A 15,062-nucleotide genomic window follows, 5' to 3' on the forward strand; every position below is an offset into this window, starting at 1 on the left:
TGTTGATGTGTTTCTTTGATTTTTGTTATTAATTGGTTTATATAATTGGCTGCTCCCATGTTAGGGGCATAGATATTTAAAACTGTTAGATATTCTTGTTGGACAGACCCTTTAATAGTGTCCTTCCTCATCCCTTATTATAGTCTTTGGCTTAAAATCTAATTTATCCGTTTTAAAGATTGCCACCCCAGCGTTCTTTTGATGTCCATTAACATGGTAATTTGTTTTCCACCCCTCAGATTAAATATGGAGGTGTCTTCAGGTCTAAAATGAGTTTCTTGTAGACAGCATATCAATGGGTCTTGTTTTTGTTTTTTGTTTTTAAGTCCATTCTGATACCCTATGTCTTTGACTGGGGGCATTTAGCCCATTTACATTCAGGGTAACTGTTGAAAGATAAGAATTTAGTGCCATTGTATTGCCTGCAAGGTGACTGTTACTGTATATTGTCTCTGTTCCTTTCTGTCTGTTACTTCTACTTTTAGGCTCTCTCTTTGCTTAGAGGATCCCTTTCAATATTTCCTGTAGGGCTGGTTTGGTGTTTGTAAATTCTTTAAATTTTTGTTTGTCCTGGACACTTTTTATCTATCCTTCTATTTTCAGTGACAGCCTAGCTAGATATGGTATTCTTGGCTGCATATTTTTCTTGTTTAGTGCTCCGAATATATCATGCCAGTCCTTTCTGGCCTGCCAGGACTCTGTGGAAAGGTCTGCTGCCAATCTAATATTTTTACCATTGTATGTTACAGACCTCTTGTCCTGAGCTGCTTTTGGGATTTTCTCTTTGTCACTGAGACTTGTAAGTTTTATTATTAGATGACCGGGTGTGGACCCATTTTTATTGATTTTGAGGGGGATTCTCTGTGCCTCCTGGATTTTGATACTTGTTCCCTCCTCCAAATTACAGAAATTCTCTGCTATAATTTACTCCAATATACTTTCTGCCCCTCTATCTCTTTTTTCTTCTTCTGAGATCCCAGTTACTCTAATTTTTTGTCTTATGGTATCACTAATCTTTTGAATTCTCCCATTGTGTTCCAGTAGTTGGTTGTGTCTCTTTTGCTCAACTTCTTTAGTCTCTATTTGGTCTTCTATATCACTAATTCTCTCTTCTGCCTCATTTTTTTCCTAGCAGCAAGAGCCTCCATTTTTTATCACACCTCATTAATAGCTTTTTTTATTTCAACTTGGTTAGATTTTAGTTCTTTTTTTTTCTCCAGAATGGGATTCTCTAATGTCTTCCATGCTTTTTTTGAGCCCAGCTAGCACCTTGATAATTGTCATTCTGAACTGTAGTTCTGACATATTACTAATGTCCGTATTGATTAGATCCCTAGTCATCAGTACTGCCTCTTGTTCTTTATGTGTGTGTGTGTGGTGAGTTTTTCCGCCATGTCATTTTATCCAGATAGGAAGAGATGAATGAGAGTACAAAATACTAAAAGGATAGCAACAACCCCAGAAAAATATACACTAACCAAATCAGAAGAGACCACAAACCAGGGGGAGAAGAAAGGTCAGGGGGGGATGTATATACATACATACATACATATATATTAATTAGACTGGTGAATAGAACAGAGCCACACACTTGATTTTGGGTGTATTTTGTCTTGTTAGAAGAAACTACCTCCCAAAATTTTAAAGAAAGAAAAACTTACATAGACACAAAAATAAGGGTATACACGATGAAAGGATGGAATATGACTGTAAAGTTGAAAATTAAAAAAGATTCTAAAAAAGGAATTGATAAGAAGTTGGTTGAAAGAGAAAGAGAGGGAAAAATGTGATCAGGCTGGATACTAGAACAAAGACATGCACTAGATTTAGGGTATATTCTGACCTATTAGAAGAAGTTGTATCCCAAAATTTTAAAGAAAAAACCCTAAACGTATACAAGAAATAAGGTTAAATACAATGAAGGGATAAAATATAACTGTAATGGTGAAAATTTAAAAAGATTTTAAAAAGGTATTGATAAGATAAAATAGTTTAAACAAGTTAAAATAGGAAAGAGGAAAAATTTTTAAAAATAGAATAAGAACAAAATAAAATTTAAAAAATTTAACTTTGAAAAACTAAAGGATCATGGGGAAAAAAGCCATGAATTCTGTGTTGCTTTCCTCTAGCTCTGGGGTTCCACAGTTCTCATTGTTTGATGAACTTGGTCTTGGCTGGATGTTCTTACTGATCTTCTGGGGGAGGAGCCTGTTGCAGTGATTCTCAAAGGTTTTTGCCTGAGTCAGAATTGCACCATCCTTGCCAGGGGCCAGGCTAAGTAATCTGCTCAGGTTTGCTCTCGGGAGCTTTTGTTCCAATGGCAGCCTCCCAATCTCTGGCCCTCTAGGAGCCAAGAGTTCAGGGACCCACTCCTCAGAACACCCTCAGAGAAAAGCAGTCAATCCATCCTGTCTCCCTGGTCTCTGGCTGTGCTCTGAGCTCTCCTGGCCTGTGACCGAGTATTTCTCTCTCTTGGGCATGGCCCCGTTTGGAGTCTCCAAACCCAGCAGATTCCTGCAGTGCGCTCCTGTGCTGCTCCTCCCGAGGGAGGAAGGAGGGGTCTCTTTGGATCTGCAGCTTGTGGGGTCCCTGCTCAAAGAGCAGGGGCTGCAATGTGACTTGGATCATGTTTTAAGGTAACCCCGAGGTGAGAGTCCCCCTCCTTGTCTCCGTCTTTGCTGCCACCTTCCCCATCCTGATACCTGAGAGTTCTGCCACACTCAGGCACCCCTGGTCTTTCTGTGCTCCCGCAGGTCCTGGGACCACACTGTCCCTGTGAGGGCTCCACCCCCTGCTTAGCCTCTGGAGTGATGTCCCTCAGTGGAGCAGACTTCTGAAAGTTCCGATTTTGTGCTCCGCTGCTCTACCACTTGCCAGGAGCTGGCTCCTCTCCCCGCAGTCTTTCTCCCACTCACATCAGGTTCACTTCTCCACATGTCCTACCTTCTGGAAAGTGGTCAATTTTCTGTTCCTAGAATTGCTGCTCTTCTCTTCTGTGTCCTGTTCAGTTTGTAGGTGTTCAGAATGGTTTGATAACTATTTAGCTGAACTCCTGGGACCTGATTTCTCAGTCTCCTACTCCTCTGCCATCTTACTTCACAATCCTCAAGTTCTATGTTTTCAAATCCATTATTGGATTTGATCTATAGGAAAGGAAAATTAATATTATTTACCCAGCAGAGATTGCCATATCTGCAAATGTGAACTATATATGATTGTAACTAACTTTAAAAGGTTATGTAAATGTAACTCAGGTTAAGCCTGAGAAACATTGTCAGAAGTGAATATTAAGCAATGAGATGGTAAAGTATGAGAGTGTTAGGTGAGGAATAGATTCTGAATCCAGTCTGGACAGAGATGTAACATGCCTGTTTTGTACACTTAAAACCTATTGGTTGAATTGAGGAACTAATCAGTGTATGAGTGAGAGAGTAACAGCTAAAAGAAGTGGAGAGAAAGTCATGATTCCACTGTTGCAAGGAGGTCTAGCATCACGCCCAGAGGAAGCAGTGGGGGCCCAGGCACCAGGGAGAGGATCCAATGGTGTGTTCACAGCTTGGCAGGAAGGACAACCTGGTATTGGAGAAGAAAGGTCGATCCTAGCCTGAGAAATTAGTGAAAGGGTGTGCTTGGGAAATAATTGACAACAGATTTCCAGCCACACTCTGGGCTTGCCTAGGGTTGTGACTTCCATTGGAATAGGGTTCTTAACTAATGGGTACCTGAAGTAAATTTGGGGATCTATGACTGAAACAGGGAAAAAAAATCATGATTATTTTCACATGTCTCTGAACAGAAATTTGACATTTTCTTCCATGACAACTATGGGCAACAAGCCACAACAGTATTAACAGTAATTGTGACTGTGTCATGAATAGAAAGCACAGATTGTCTCATTGTTCTAGCTTTGCAGATATCTAGAAGCATCCATTGTATGGATCACTATAGTGATTAGACTGAACTCTAGAACCTGTTATTTAATGGGTAGTGAGGCAAATTATTTCTAAATCAAACTTTTAAAAATATAGTTACACTGTATTACAATATATTTGGAATCATTTCTAGTCCAATGCAGTTTATTTTAAGCATAAAAACACTGCTCTGTGAGGGGACCCATAGGCTTGCCTAGCCTGCCAGAGGAGTTCATGGGACAAAAAAAATGTTAAGAACCCCAACTTGAGAACAAGCATCTTGGTTTTAGTGTTCTCAGTGCTCCATCACGTTATTCTCTACCAGTCTCCAGGCGAAGGGCTCCATCTGTGAGCTCTCTTCTCTGGGACTCTCCTGTGATTGATAGTTAGCAGGACTCCTCTCGCTGCCTGTGTGGATAAGATAAGGTGTTACATCACCCTTTCTATTGTTTTCTACACTCTCCTGGGTGTGCATTCTCTTCCATTTAAATGACTTCCCCTATCTTAGCACACACCCAGAGATCAAGTGGATAACTTCAGGCAGGTAGGGATGATTCAGAAGGACTTAAATCTGGAAGCAGAGATCTCTGCACAGGGATGGGAGCTGCTGAACGGAAGGGAAGGAAAGGGAGGTGATGGGAGAGGAGATGGTAGGAGGGACGGCCCAGTGGACAGAACCTAGCACTCAGTGACCAGAGAATATAGGGGTAGGCCCCAGGTTGGCCAGAGGCTAGCATCAGGGAAGTCCAGGAAAATAAAGGAAAACGTTAGCTGTAACAAAGCCCAGAGAATATGCTAGTGTGTACTCTAAGATCAGGCAAAATGCAGAGTCATACCCGGATTCACATCAGACAAGTCTGTCCAGATGTGGTTAGAGATTCAGAGCAGGACTACATCTGGATGGTGATGGTGTGGCTAGAAGGGGAGGGTAGAGTTAGAAAAACAGAGCCTCTTCTTAGAAAGGCCAGAATACTGGGCGAACTTCAAGGGAGTCAATTAAGGACATGGTGGAAAGAGGTAATAAATTGGAGGCTTTGTTTCAGGTGTAAGGTATGATTCTGTATCTTATACATGGGACACATTTTGAGTGGCTTGCCGGGGAATATCTTACTGGTGAATTAGAGGAGAATTCACAAGGTTCATATTGGGACTAAGTCTGCTGGTCAAGGTGACCTCATTCATGCTAATAGGAAGGGAGGGCTATGAAGTCATAGAACCAGGAAGTTTGTGACAACTGGTCCACTTTCTAAATCTGCCATACGCAATAAGGGGTAGCTATCTGACATTAGGCTCCCAAAGCATGAAGAAAAATGTGTTATTAAATCAGATCTCCTTGGATCACAAAGAAAATAACAAGGCAACAGTGATAGAAGAGAAAAAAAATTAAGAGAAAATGACTGGGTGGCCAGAGGCAAAATGTATGACAGATCCAAATGACCTTCATTATTTCTCAGTTGGAAAATTCCAATAACTTCCTAAATTGTCTCTCCATCTTAAGTGCTTTGCTATTCAAATTTATCTTATAAACCACTTCCAGGTGACAGACTAAAATCTTTCAAGTGTAAGCATTGTTACTTACGCCCGTCTCCTACTAAAAATACGAGTAACTCTTTGTTGTCCAACAGGATCCTTTTCTTTGCATTCAAATTTCTGTATAACTTGGTTCCAGCCCACTTCAGTGCTTACTTCCTGGCAGTCCTTGTTTTTAATAGTTTAATATTAAGCATTATGAAAATAATTGATTAAAACAATTCTTTTAATGCTTCATTTTTAGTATTTTCTTTTTCTTTTTGGCAAACATGCCCATCTTAGAAGAGTTGCTCCATTTCATTTTTGTGTGATTCCAATAGGCTGCCCATCTGGAAACTCCAACACAATGGGAGTCCCATGTGGCCCAGGTTGGGCCAAGTGGAGTCCTGTCCCAGGAGGAATGTCCCGTGAATGAGGGGACATAGAGGGACCAAAAATCACTGGAACTGAATCATGTGAGGAACTCTTGGGCTGCTCACATGTTCAGAATATTTGTCTTTTTTTTTTTTTTAATGTTCTTCTGATCCTCTACCCTTCCCTAGCCTCTTCTACTCAATTCTATGAGCCACCGAATATCCTTTCAAAAAATGTCTTTGCACACACAAACTGCATTCAGTTTAAGAATAGCAGTTTCTATTAGTTGCAACAAAGGAATGCTGAATGATGCAGAAATCAAGAACAAGAGCATAGGGGAGGCTGTTAGGTATAGAATAGGGCATAGACCTTGCGAGATGCAAGTGTGTAGAATTAATTATGAAGCTGAAACTCATTTAAAAAGCAATGGGCTTGACATCAGCATCCAAAGCTGGGAAATGAGAGGTCCATGATATAGAGTGAAGAGCTGGTACATGAACTTATTGCTGAGATGCTGGGATGCTGTAGTGGAGGCTTTTAGTAACAGGTGGCTTTTGCCGTCGACCCCGCTAAATTAAACCAAGGAAACGAGGAGCTCAAATGTTAACATTTTCATTTTGAAGCATGGACTGAAATCCAGAGTCCTGCCACCAAGCACCTCTTACTAGTTATTATGGGACTGGGATTGATGAAAACCAAACCAAAAGATGGGTTATTCAGCTCACTAAATTAAATCAGGTCAAGGGAGAATGTCACCACAGATGGTATGAACCTTGAGGACAATAATGGTATAGGAGTTGTTCAGCAGTTGAGTTAGTAAGGATTTGAGGAATCTGAAGAAACCTGAACCTCCCAAGCCCCTGCCAGCCTTCTTACTTTGCCTTCTTGGTTGAGGAAGAGGTTCTCTCAGAGGAGAAATAAAACTTCCTCTGGTCCCCACACCTCACTGGAGCTGCCCTCATTCCTGTTACTCTTGTGAGCTCTTCCTCCTTTACCCATGGTTTCCTGCATCCACAGGCTCCCTGTTATTCATGGAATATGTTGAAAACTTCCATCTGGAGCTTTGCACCTCCTGCCTTACAGAGTTCTCTCTGCCTAGAATGTTTTCCTGCAGGCAACCCCATGACCTGCTCTCTCACCTGTCTCTGGTTTTTTTTTGCTGGCTTGAATGTCCCCTTCTCTTTTCACTCACTGTATTTCGAATGCCAGTGTTTATCCAACACTGTGTATTGCCCTTCATCGTTTCATTTTCTTCTATGGAACATAACACCATCTAATGTATGTTTTATATTTGTGTATATTTTGTGCCCAACCAGAACCCCCAGTGGACCCTGTTTCCTGGGATTCACTCCCTGTGTAGATCCTGCCCCTAGAATCTGAGCTGGCCCTGACTCATTTTCATCATTAGAATGTGGTAGAAATGATGCCTGGCCAGTTCCAGTCCTAAGCTTTAAGAAGGCTGGTGGTTTCCAACTTTGTGCTTTGGAGAGTTCTTTGCTGCCAGAATACCACTGTATTCATGGTCCGGATCCTCAGTGGGAGTGTAAGTGCCTTGAGAATAGCGTTTTGTGCTTTCCTGCATCCCTAGCACCTGTATCAGAGCTGAGCACTTAAACATGCTTAATGAAGGAATTCATACATTAGTTAATGAATTTAAACTGGTTCTAGTCTATGGGGTAAAATGTATAATCAGAATTTGGAAGGGGCAATATACCCAAAGAGGTTTTCAGGAAATTAATCTATATTGATCTATAGATCAATTAATCTATATTGATCTATATTGATCTGTTCGGGTATAGTGATTGTATCCATATACTCGACTTGCCCTTAGTGGAGATAGAAAGGTTACATAAAATAATAATCTCAGAGAATATTCTGTTTTTTTGACTGTCAGATCCATCATACACAGGCCAAAGTAACACTGAATAGTATTTCTTCAAACACATTTTAGAGATGCACTTCATAGGAGAATGGAATCTTATTTTGGATATTGTTATGTGTCTTGAGAAAGATGCATTCACCAGAAAGTCTGAATTCAATTTCCCAGCCCTGGTTAAGTTTCCTAGCTTAAATAACCCACGTGTAAACCAAATGCTCCCCAAAGAAAACTACCTTAGATGCCCAGGTATCCTTTAACTTAATATAGAGGTAAGGAACTCAGAGAGCAATTATGCATATCTTGCCCACTCTCCTCTGGGCCACTTCTCAGAACAGGCCCCTCCTCTCTCGCCTTTCATCCTTGGTACCAGACCAGACTGTAGTTTGTCAGATCTCTTAATAAATTGGTAAGAATTTTAATTGTTAGCATGACTACCTTAAAAGCATACAACTTTTGGATTAGGGGTCTAAAAATTCATACCACTCATCACAGGCATCTCAATCTATTGGTCATGTAATTCTATTCATGTAATTCTCAAAGAGTCTCCTAAACTGAGACACTCGAAGATGATGGATCTGACAGTCAAAAAACAGAATATTCTCTGAGATTATTATTTTATGTAACCTTTGTGTCTCCACTAAGGGCAAGTCAAGTATATGGATACAATCACTATACCTACATGATCTCTAACGTGATCCCTCTATTCACAAGAATTTAGGGATATGATGTCAGCATGTTTTCATTCTTTAATGTAAAATGTATGGCTTCCATGCACATTTTCCCCAAAAATCCAAAATACATGGTGATAATTGAGACCTATAATCTCCTTCACCAACCCCATGGGTAACTTAATATAACAGTTACAATGGTTACATACGTAGGAAGTCATTGGACAATGTACTTCCTGTTGAGGTTTTGTCCCCTAAAAAAAATAAAAACCTTTACAGAAATCAGATTTTGAGAGCTAATTGGATTTTACTGTTCTTTTCAAATTACAAAAATAAACACGTGTAGGTCTGGATTTCTTTGCGCTGAGACATCCTTGAATTACATTATTTTACTTGTGACCCTAACAGAATTGAGCAGTTTACCTTATTTTTGGTGCCTCGCTTGAAGACTGAACGATCAAGAGGAACAGAGACTGTGGGACAGGGGGTGGACTTCTCAGATTGTGATACATTTTTCTCTGATTAAGATGTCCCATATCTTATTTCTGGGGGAATTACAGTCTACGTTAGTTTGAGGTAGGCATGAGTTGCTGGATGCTCAGAACAACATTATGCCCCTTTTTCTTGATGTAAATGTATTCCAAGACTCTATATCTTCTTTGAAAAGTAGATTGGAAATGCGTTTATTTGACAGACCTGGAGCAATTACTGTTTGTTACTAAAGTTTGTCCTCTTTCATTCTGTCTGCCCGATTTTGCAGCCAAGATTTAATGGGGAAACACAGGAGAAAAACATGGTAATATAGGGAAAGACATGGAGAGAATTTTCCACATCCAAAGATACTTGTTTATTTATTTTTTTAAAGAAGATAAATGGGGGAAAAAGCCCTTTGCTTTTCTCCATTAGAAAATCTCATGACTGAAGGTTGATAAAGTTCTAAATGTTATGTTTGGGAACTATTTTTAAATAATTGAATTTGTGAAAGGTAGTATATTCAGTGCTTCCGAAAGCATATTTACCTCTGGTTTTCATTTAAAGAAGTTATAAAACAATTAATTTAAGACTTTCAGGAACATAGAGTTAAGTTGCTTATTATGAAAAAAAGTACGTGTCTCTTATTCTTCAAGAAGTATCTCTTCTCCATGGCAGTGTAGCTTTTCTTTCCTCAAATAAGAAACCACAAATGAAATTAATTTTTTTTTAATACCCATGCATCCCCACCAATACAAGTTAGTAGAACCTAAGAGCTATTTAGAACATAATTGGATTTGGCTTTCTCCTCCTACGAGTTGACAGGAAGTTAGGATGTCATTCCAGGCATATATAAAGTCAAAATATCTTTATCCCAGATTTCTTTGTCTGTATGTAATGTGACAGCATTCACATATTCAGGATAAATCAGAAAGTCTACCAGGGTACATGTGCAAAGGATGTAATCACCCAGCTGAATAAGGACCTTTTCTGGTGACTAAAGGAATGTTTTTGCTAGGATTTTGGATAGGCTCCTTTGTGCCGTCCTAATCACTAGAAGGAAAGCTTGTCTTCACTATAAGGCTATTTAAGGACTTACAACTGTTGTTGAGTGTTTTTTTTGTTTGGTTGGTTGGCTTTTAAGTTTCATTTTATTTTAAAGTATAGTTAACATACAGTGTTATGTTAGTTTCAGGTGTACAATGTAGTGATTCAACACTTCGATACATTACCCGGTGCTCATCACAAGAGCATTCCTTAGTCCCCCGCACCTTTTTCAGCAAACCCCCCCCCCCCCCCCCCGTAACCATCAGACTGTTCTCTACAGCCAAGAGTCTGTTTCTTGGTTTGTCACTTTTCTTTTTCTTTTGCTTGTTTGTTTTGTGTCTTAAATTCCACATGTAAGTAAAATCATATAGTATTTGTCTTTTTCTGACTTATTTTGCTTCGCATTATTCTCTCTAGTTCCATCATTGTAAATGGCAAGATTCATTCTTCTTTATGGCTGAATAATGTTCCGTGTATGTGTACGTGTGTGTGTGTGTGTGTGTGTGTGTGTGTGTGTGTAAGTGTGTGTATACGACTTTTTCTTTATTTTTTAAAGATTTTATTCATTAGAGAGCACAAGCAGGGGGAGAGGGAGAGGGAGAAACAGATGCCCCACTTAGCAGGAAGCCTGACATGGGGTTGATCCCAGGACTCTGAGATCATGACCTCAGCCAAAAGCAGATGCTTAGCCACCCAGGCTTGTTCTTTTTTTTTTTAAGATTTATTTTTTAAATTTTTTTGTGACCGAGAGATCACAAGTAGCAGAGGGGCAAGCAGAGAGAGAGGGGAAAGCAGGCTCCTCCTGGAGCAAAGAGCCCGATGCAGGGCTCAATCCCAGGACCCTGAAATCATGACCTGAGCCGAAGGAAGAGGCTTAACCCACTGAGCCACCCAGGAGCCCCTTGTTCCTGACCTTAGGAGAAAAGCTCTCAGGTTTTTTCCCATTGAGGATGATGTTAGCTACGGGTTTTTTGTCTATGGCCTTTTTTATGTTGAGATATTTTCCCTAAACCTACTTTGTTGAGGGCTTTTATCATGAACGAATTTTGTACTTTGTCAGCTGCTTTATCTGAATCTATTGAAATGATCATATGGTTCTTATCCTTTCTCTTACTGATGTGATGCATCAGATTGGTTGATTTGCAAATATTGAACCACTCTTGCATCCTGGGACTAAATCCCACTTGATTATGGCAAACAATTTTTTAATGTATTGTCGGATTTGGTTTGCTAGTATTTTATTGAGGATTTTTATATCTATGTTCATCAGAGATAATGCCCAGCAATTCTTTTTTGTGGTGTCTTTATCTGGTTTTGTATCAGGGTGATAGTCACCTCATAGGATGAATTTGGAAGTTTTCCTTCTTCTCTTATTTGGAACAGTTTGAATAGAATAGGTATTATTTCTTTTTAAAGTTTTAGGTAGAATTTGCCTATGAAGCCATCAGGTCCTGGAATTTTGTTTTTTGGGGGGGAATTTTTTGAATATTGATTCAATCATCTTGCTAGTAATAAGTCTGTCCAAATTTTCTATTTCCTCCTAATTCAATTTTGGTAGGTTATATGTTTCTAGGAATGTATCCATTTCTTCTGGGTTGTCTAATTTGTTGGTGTAGAGTTTTTTACAATATTCTTCTATAGTTGCTTGTATTTCTGTGGTGTTAGTTGTTATTCATCCTCTTTTATATATGATTTTTATTTGAGCCCTTTCTCACTCCCCCCTTCTTTTATGATGAGTATGTCCAGAGGCTTATCAATTTTGTTGTTCATTTCAGAAACCAGCTTCTGGTTTCATTGATCTGTTCTATTGTTTGTTTATTTAGTTTCTATATCACTTATTTCTGCTCTAATCTTTATTATTTCCTTCCTTCTGCTGCCTCTAGGCTTCATTTATTCTTTCTCTAGCTCCTTGATGGATAAGGTTAGATTGAGATTTTTCTTGCTTCTTGAGGTAGGCCTGTATTGCTATAAACTTCCATCTTAGAATGAATTCTTCTGCATCCCAGAGGTTTTGAGTCATTGTGTTTTCATTTTTGCTTGCTTCGTGTACTTTTTTATTTTTCTGGTTGACCCATTCATTATTTAGTAGCCTGTTATTTAACCTTTATGTGTTTGTGCTCTTTCCAGATTTTTTCTTGTAGTTGACTTCTAGTTTCACAGTATTGTGGTCAGAAAAGATGCATGATAAGAGATGCAGAAAAGTCTTCCAAAATTTGTAGAGACTTGTTTTATGACCTGATATGTAATCTATTCTGGAGAATGAATGTTCCATGTGCACTTGAAAAAATGTATTCTGCTGTTTCAGGATGGAATGTTCTGAATATATTTGTTAAATCCTTCTGGTCCCATGTATTGTTCAGAGTCATTGCTTCCTTATTGATGTTTTGTTTGGATGATCTGTCCATCAGTGTAATCAGGGTGTTAAACGTTCCCTACTGTTATTGTGTTACTATTGATTAGCTCCTGTATGTTTGTTATTGGCTGCTTTATGTGTTTAGGTACATAAATATTTACAGTTGTTATGTATTCTTGTTGGATTGTCCCTTTTACTATTATATAGTGTCCTTTTTTGTCTTTTTTTCTGGGCTTTGTTTTAAAAAGTCTATTTTGTCTCATACAACTATTGCTACTCTGGGTTTTGACATCCCTTTTCATGATAAATGTTTCTCCATCCCCTCACTTTCAATCTGCAGATGTCTTTAGCTCTGAAATAAGTCTCTTGTAGGCAGTGTATAGATGAGTCTTGCTTTTTTTTATCCATCCCATCACCCCATGTCTTTTGACTGGAGCATTTAGTCAGTTTATATTCAAAATAATTATTGATATATATTTATTGCCATTTTGTTACTTCTTGTTCTCATGGTTTTTCTCTGATCTTTCTCTTTCTCTCTTTCACGGTTTGCTGGGATATACTTGGATTCCTCAGTCTTTATTTTTTGCATATCCCTGTTTTTCGATTTGTGGTTACCATTTGGCTTATATATAATATCTTCTGCATGTAGTAGTCTCTATTAAGCTGATGGTCACTTAATTTTGAACTTATTCTTTATTCCTCACCCTTCCCCGTTTCAGATATTTTGTATAATAGTTTATATCCTTTTATTTTGTGCTTCTCTTGACTGATTTTTACAGATATACTTAAAAAAATTTTTTTTTGCTTTCATGCTTCTATTTTTCTTACTTTCACTCAGTTGTTGTTGTTTTTTTTTCTTACTCAGAGTACCCCTTAACATTTCTTAGAGGAGTGGTTTAATGGTCATGAAGTTTAACTTTTGTCTGCAAATGCTTTCTCTCTCTTTTTATTCTAAATAATAGCCTTGCTGAAGAAAGTATTCTTGGCTGCATATTTTTCCTTTTCAGCATTGAATGCATCATGTCACTTTCCTCTGGCTTGTGAAGTTTCGGCTGAAAAATCAACAAATAGCCTTATGGGATTTCCTTTGTATCTGCCTTCTTTTCTCTTGGAAACGTTAAAATTCATTCTCTATCATTTTTTTTTTTTTTTTTTTTTGCCATTTTAATTACTACATGTCTAGGTGTGGATTGCCTTGGGTTGAATCTGTTGGGGGAATCTCTTTGCCTCCTGAATCAGGATCTCTGTTTTCAATCCCAGATTTGGAAAGTTTTCAGCTATTATTTCTTCAAATACATTTTCTCTCCCCCTTTCTCACGCTTCCGGCATCCCTCTAACTTGAATGTTATCTGCTGAGGTCTCTAAGTCTAGTCCCATTATGCAGGATTTGTTTGTCACCTGTTTAGCTTGATAGCTTTCCATTCCTCTATCCTCAGGTCACTGATCTCTTCCTTTGCTTCTTGTAGTCTACTACTTATTCCATCTATAGCATTTTAATTTCATGTATTAAGTTCCTTATCTCTGATGTGTTATTTTTTAATCTCTTTGTCAGGGGTCTCATTGATGTCCTCCATGGTTTCCCAAGCACAGTGAATATCTTGATTATTACTTCAAATTCTGTCTCAGGCATATTGTTTCCGTTTCACATAGATCTTTTGCTCTGATTTTGTCCTATTCTTTCATTTGGGACATACCTCTCTTGTCTCTTCATTTTGTCTACCTCTCTGTGTCTGCTTTTCCTGTCTGTTAAGGTCAGTCAACTAGGTCTTCTGCTCTTGCGAGTAGTGGCTTTAGGAAGAAGAGGTCCTGTAGGGCCCTGCAGTGCACTGTCTCCTGTTCACCAGAACCCAGCACTTCAGGGGAGTCTCCTATGTGTGTTGCTAGTGTCCTGCTCTTGTGTCTGAGTCCCTTTACCTTTCAGCCCAGCTGTCTGCATGGATTTTCTGCCTATTGTGGCCAGTTCTTACTCTCTGTGATGTTAGTGAGAACCAAGCATGCAGGGTCTCAGGAGGCATGACCACAGGAGGACTCAGGGGCAGGGCAGCATTGAGCTGCTGGTCCTACTTTGTATCCCATGCAGCCCGGTGGCTGCTGGGAGCATGATGCATGGTCATGGTGTTGGTGGCCGGGACAGGCGGTGTCTGTGTGCATTGCAGTTGGGTGGGGCCTGCACAGCATTAACCAAATTGGTACTGAGCCCAGGGCCCAGGCCAGCATGTCTGGAGTGGGTGAGTCCTCAGGAGAACTCATGGGCAGAGCATATTGCTAGCAGGGTAAGTGGCAAGTGTCTGTGCAGTGCCACCTCCCTCAGGTGGCTCTGTGTATGCCTCCGGCTCCTTTGTTCCCAGAGAAGTTCCCCCAACTCTCTCTGAAATCACCATAAACAGATCTCCCTGCTGTTGTGCAAACTGTGGCTTCTATGTTGACTTTCCCTGGGCTATTGTCTCTTTAGGGGTAGAGACCCAGCTACCACTGGCTATCCTGGCTCGCTCACTGCTCAGTCAGCTGACTTTTAAAGCTCCAGGCCCCAAGTCCCACTGGTTATACAGACTCACAGAATTCAGCCCTTCTTGGATTCAAGGCCAGATATTACAGGGATTCATTTTCCCTGTGCGGGCATCTTTGGGTTTTCCCCTCTCTGTGTCCATGGAGCCCTACAGCTTCTTCTCTCCTCTGGTCAACTTCCAACTACCATTTCAGCCCTTACTAACCTCTCCGATTTCTAACCTCTCCAATGCGGCAGCTTCTCTACATTTAGTTGTGGGGTTTGTTCTGCCAGTCCTTGGTTCGCTCTCCAATTCCTGTTCTTGGATATGAGTGATAACTAGTTGTAAATGTAGAATGAGATG

Source organism: Lutra lutra, chromosome 11 (genome assembly GCF_902655055.1).
Source record: "Lutra lutra chromosome 11, mLutLut1.2, whole genome shotgun sequence".
Classification (NCBI taxonomy): domain Eukaryota; kingdom Metazoa; phylum Chordata; class Mammalia; order Carnivora; family Mustelidae; genus Lutra; species Lutra lutra.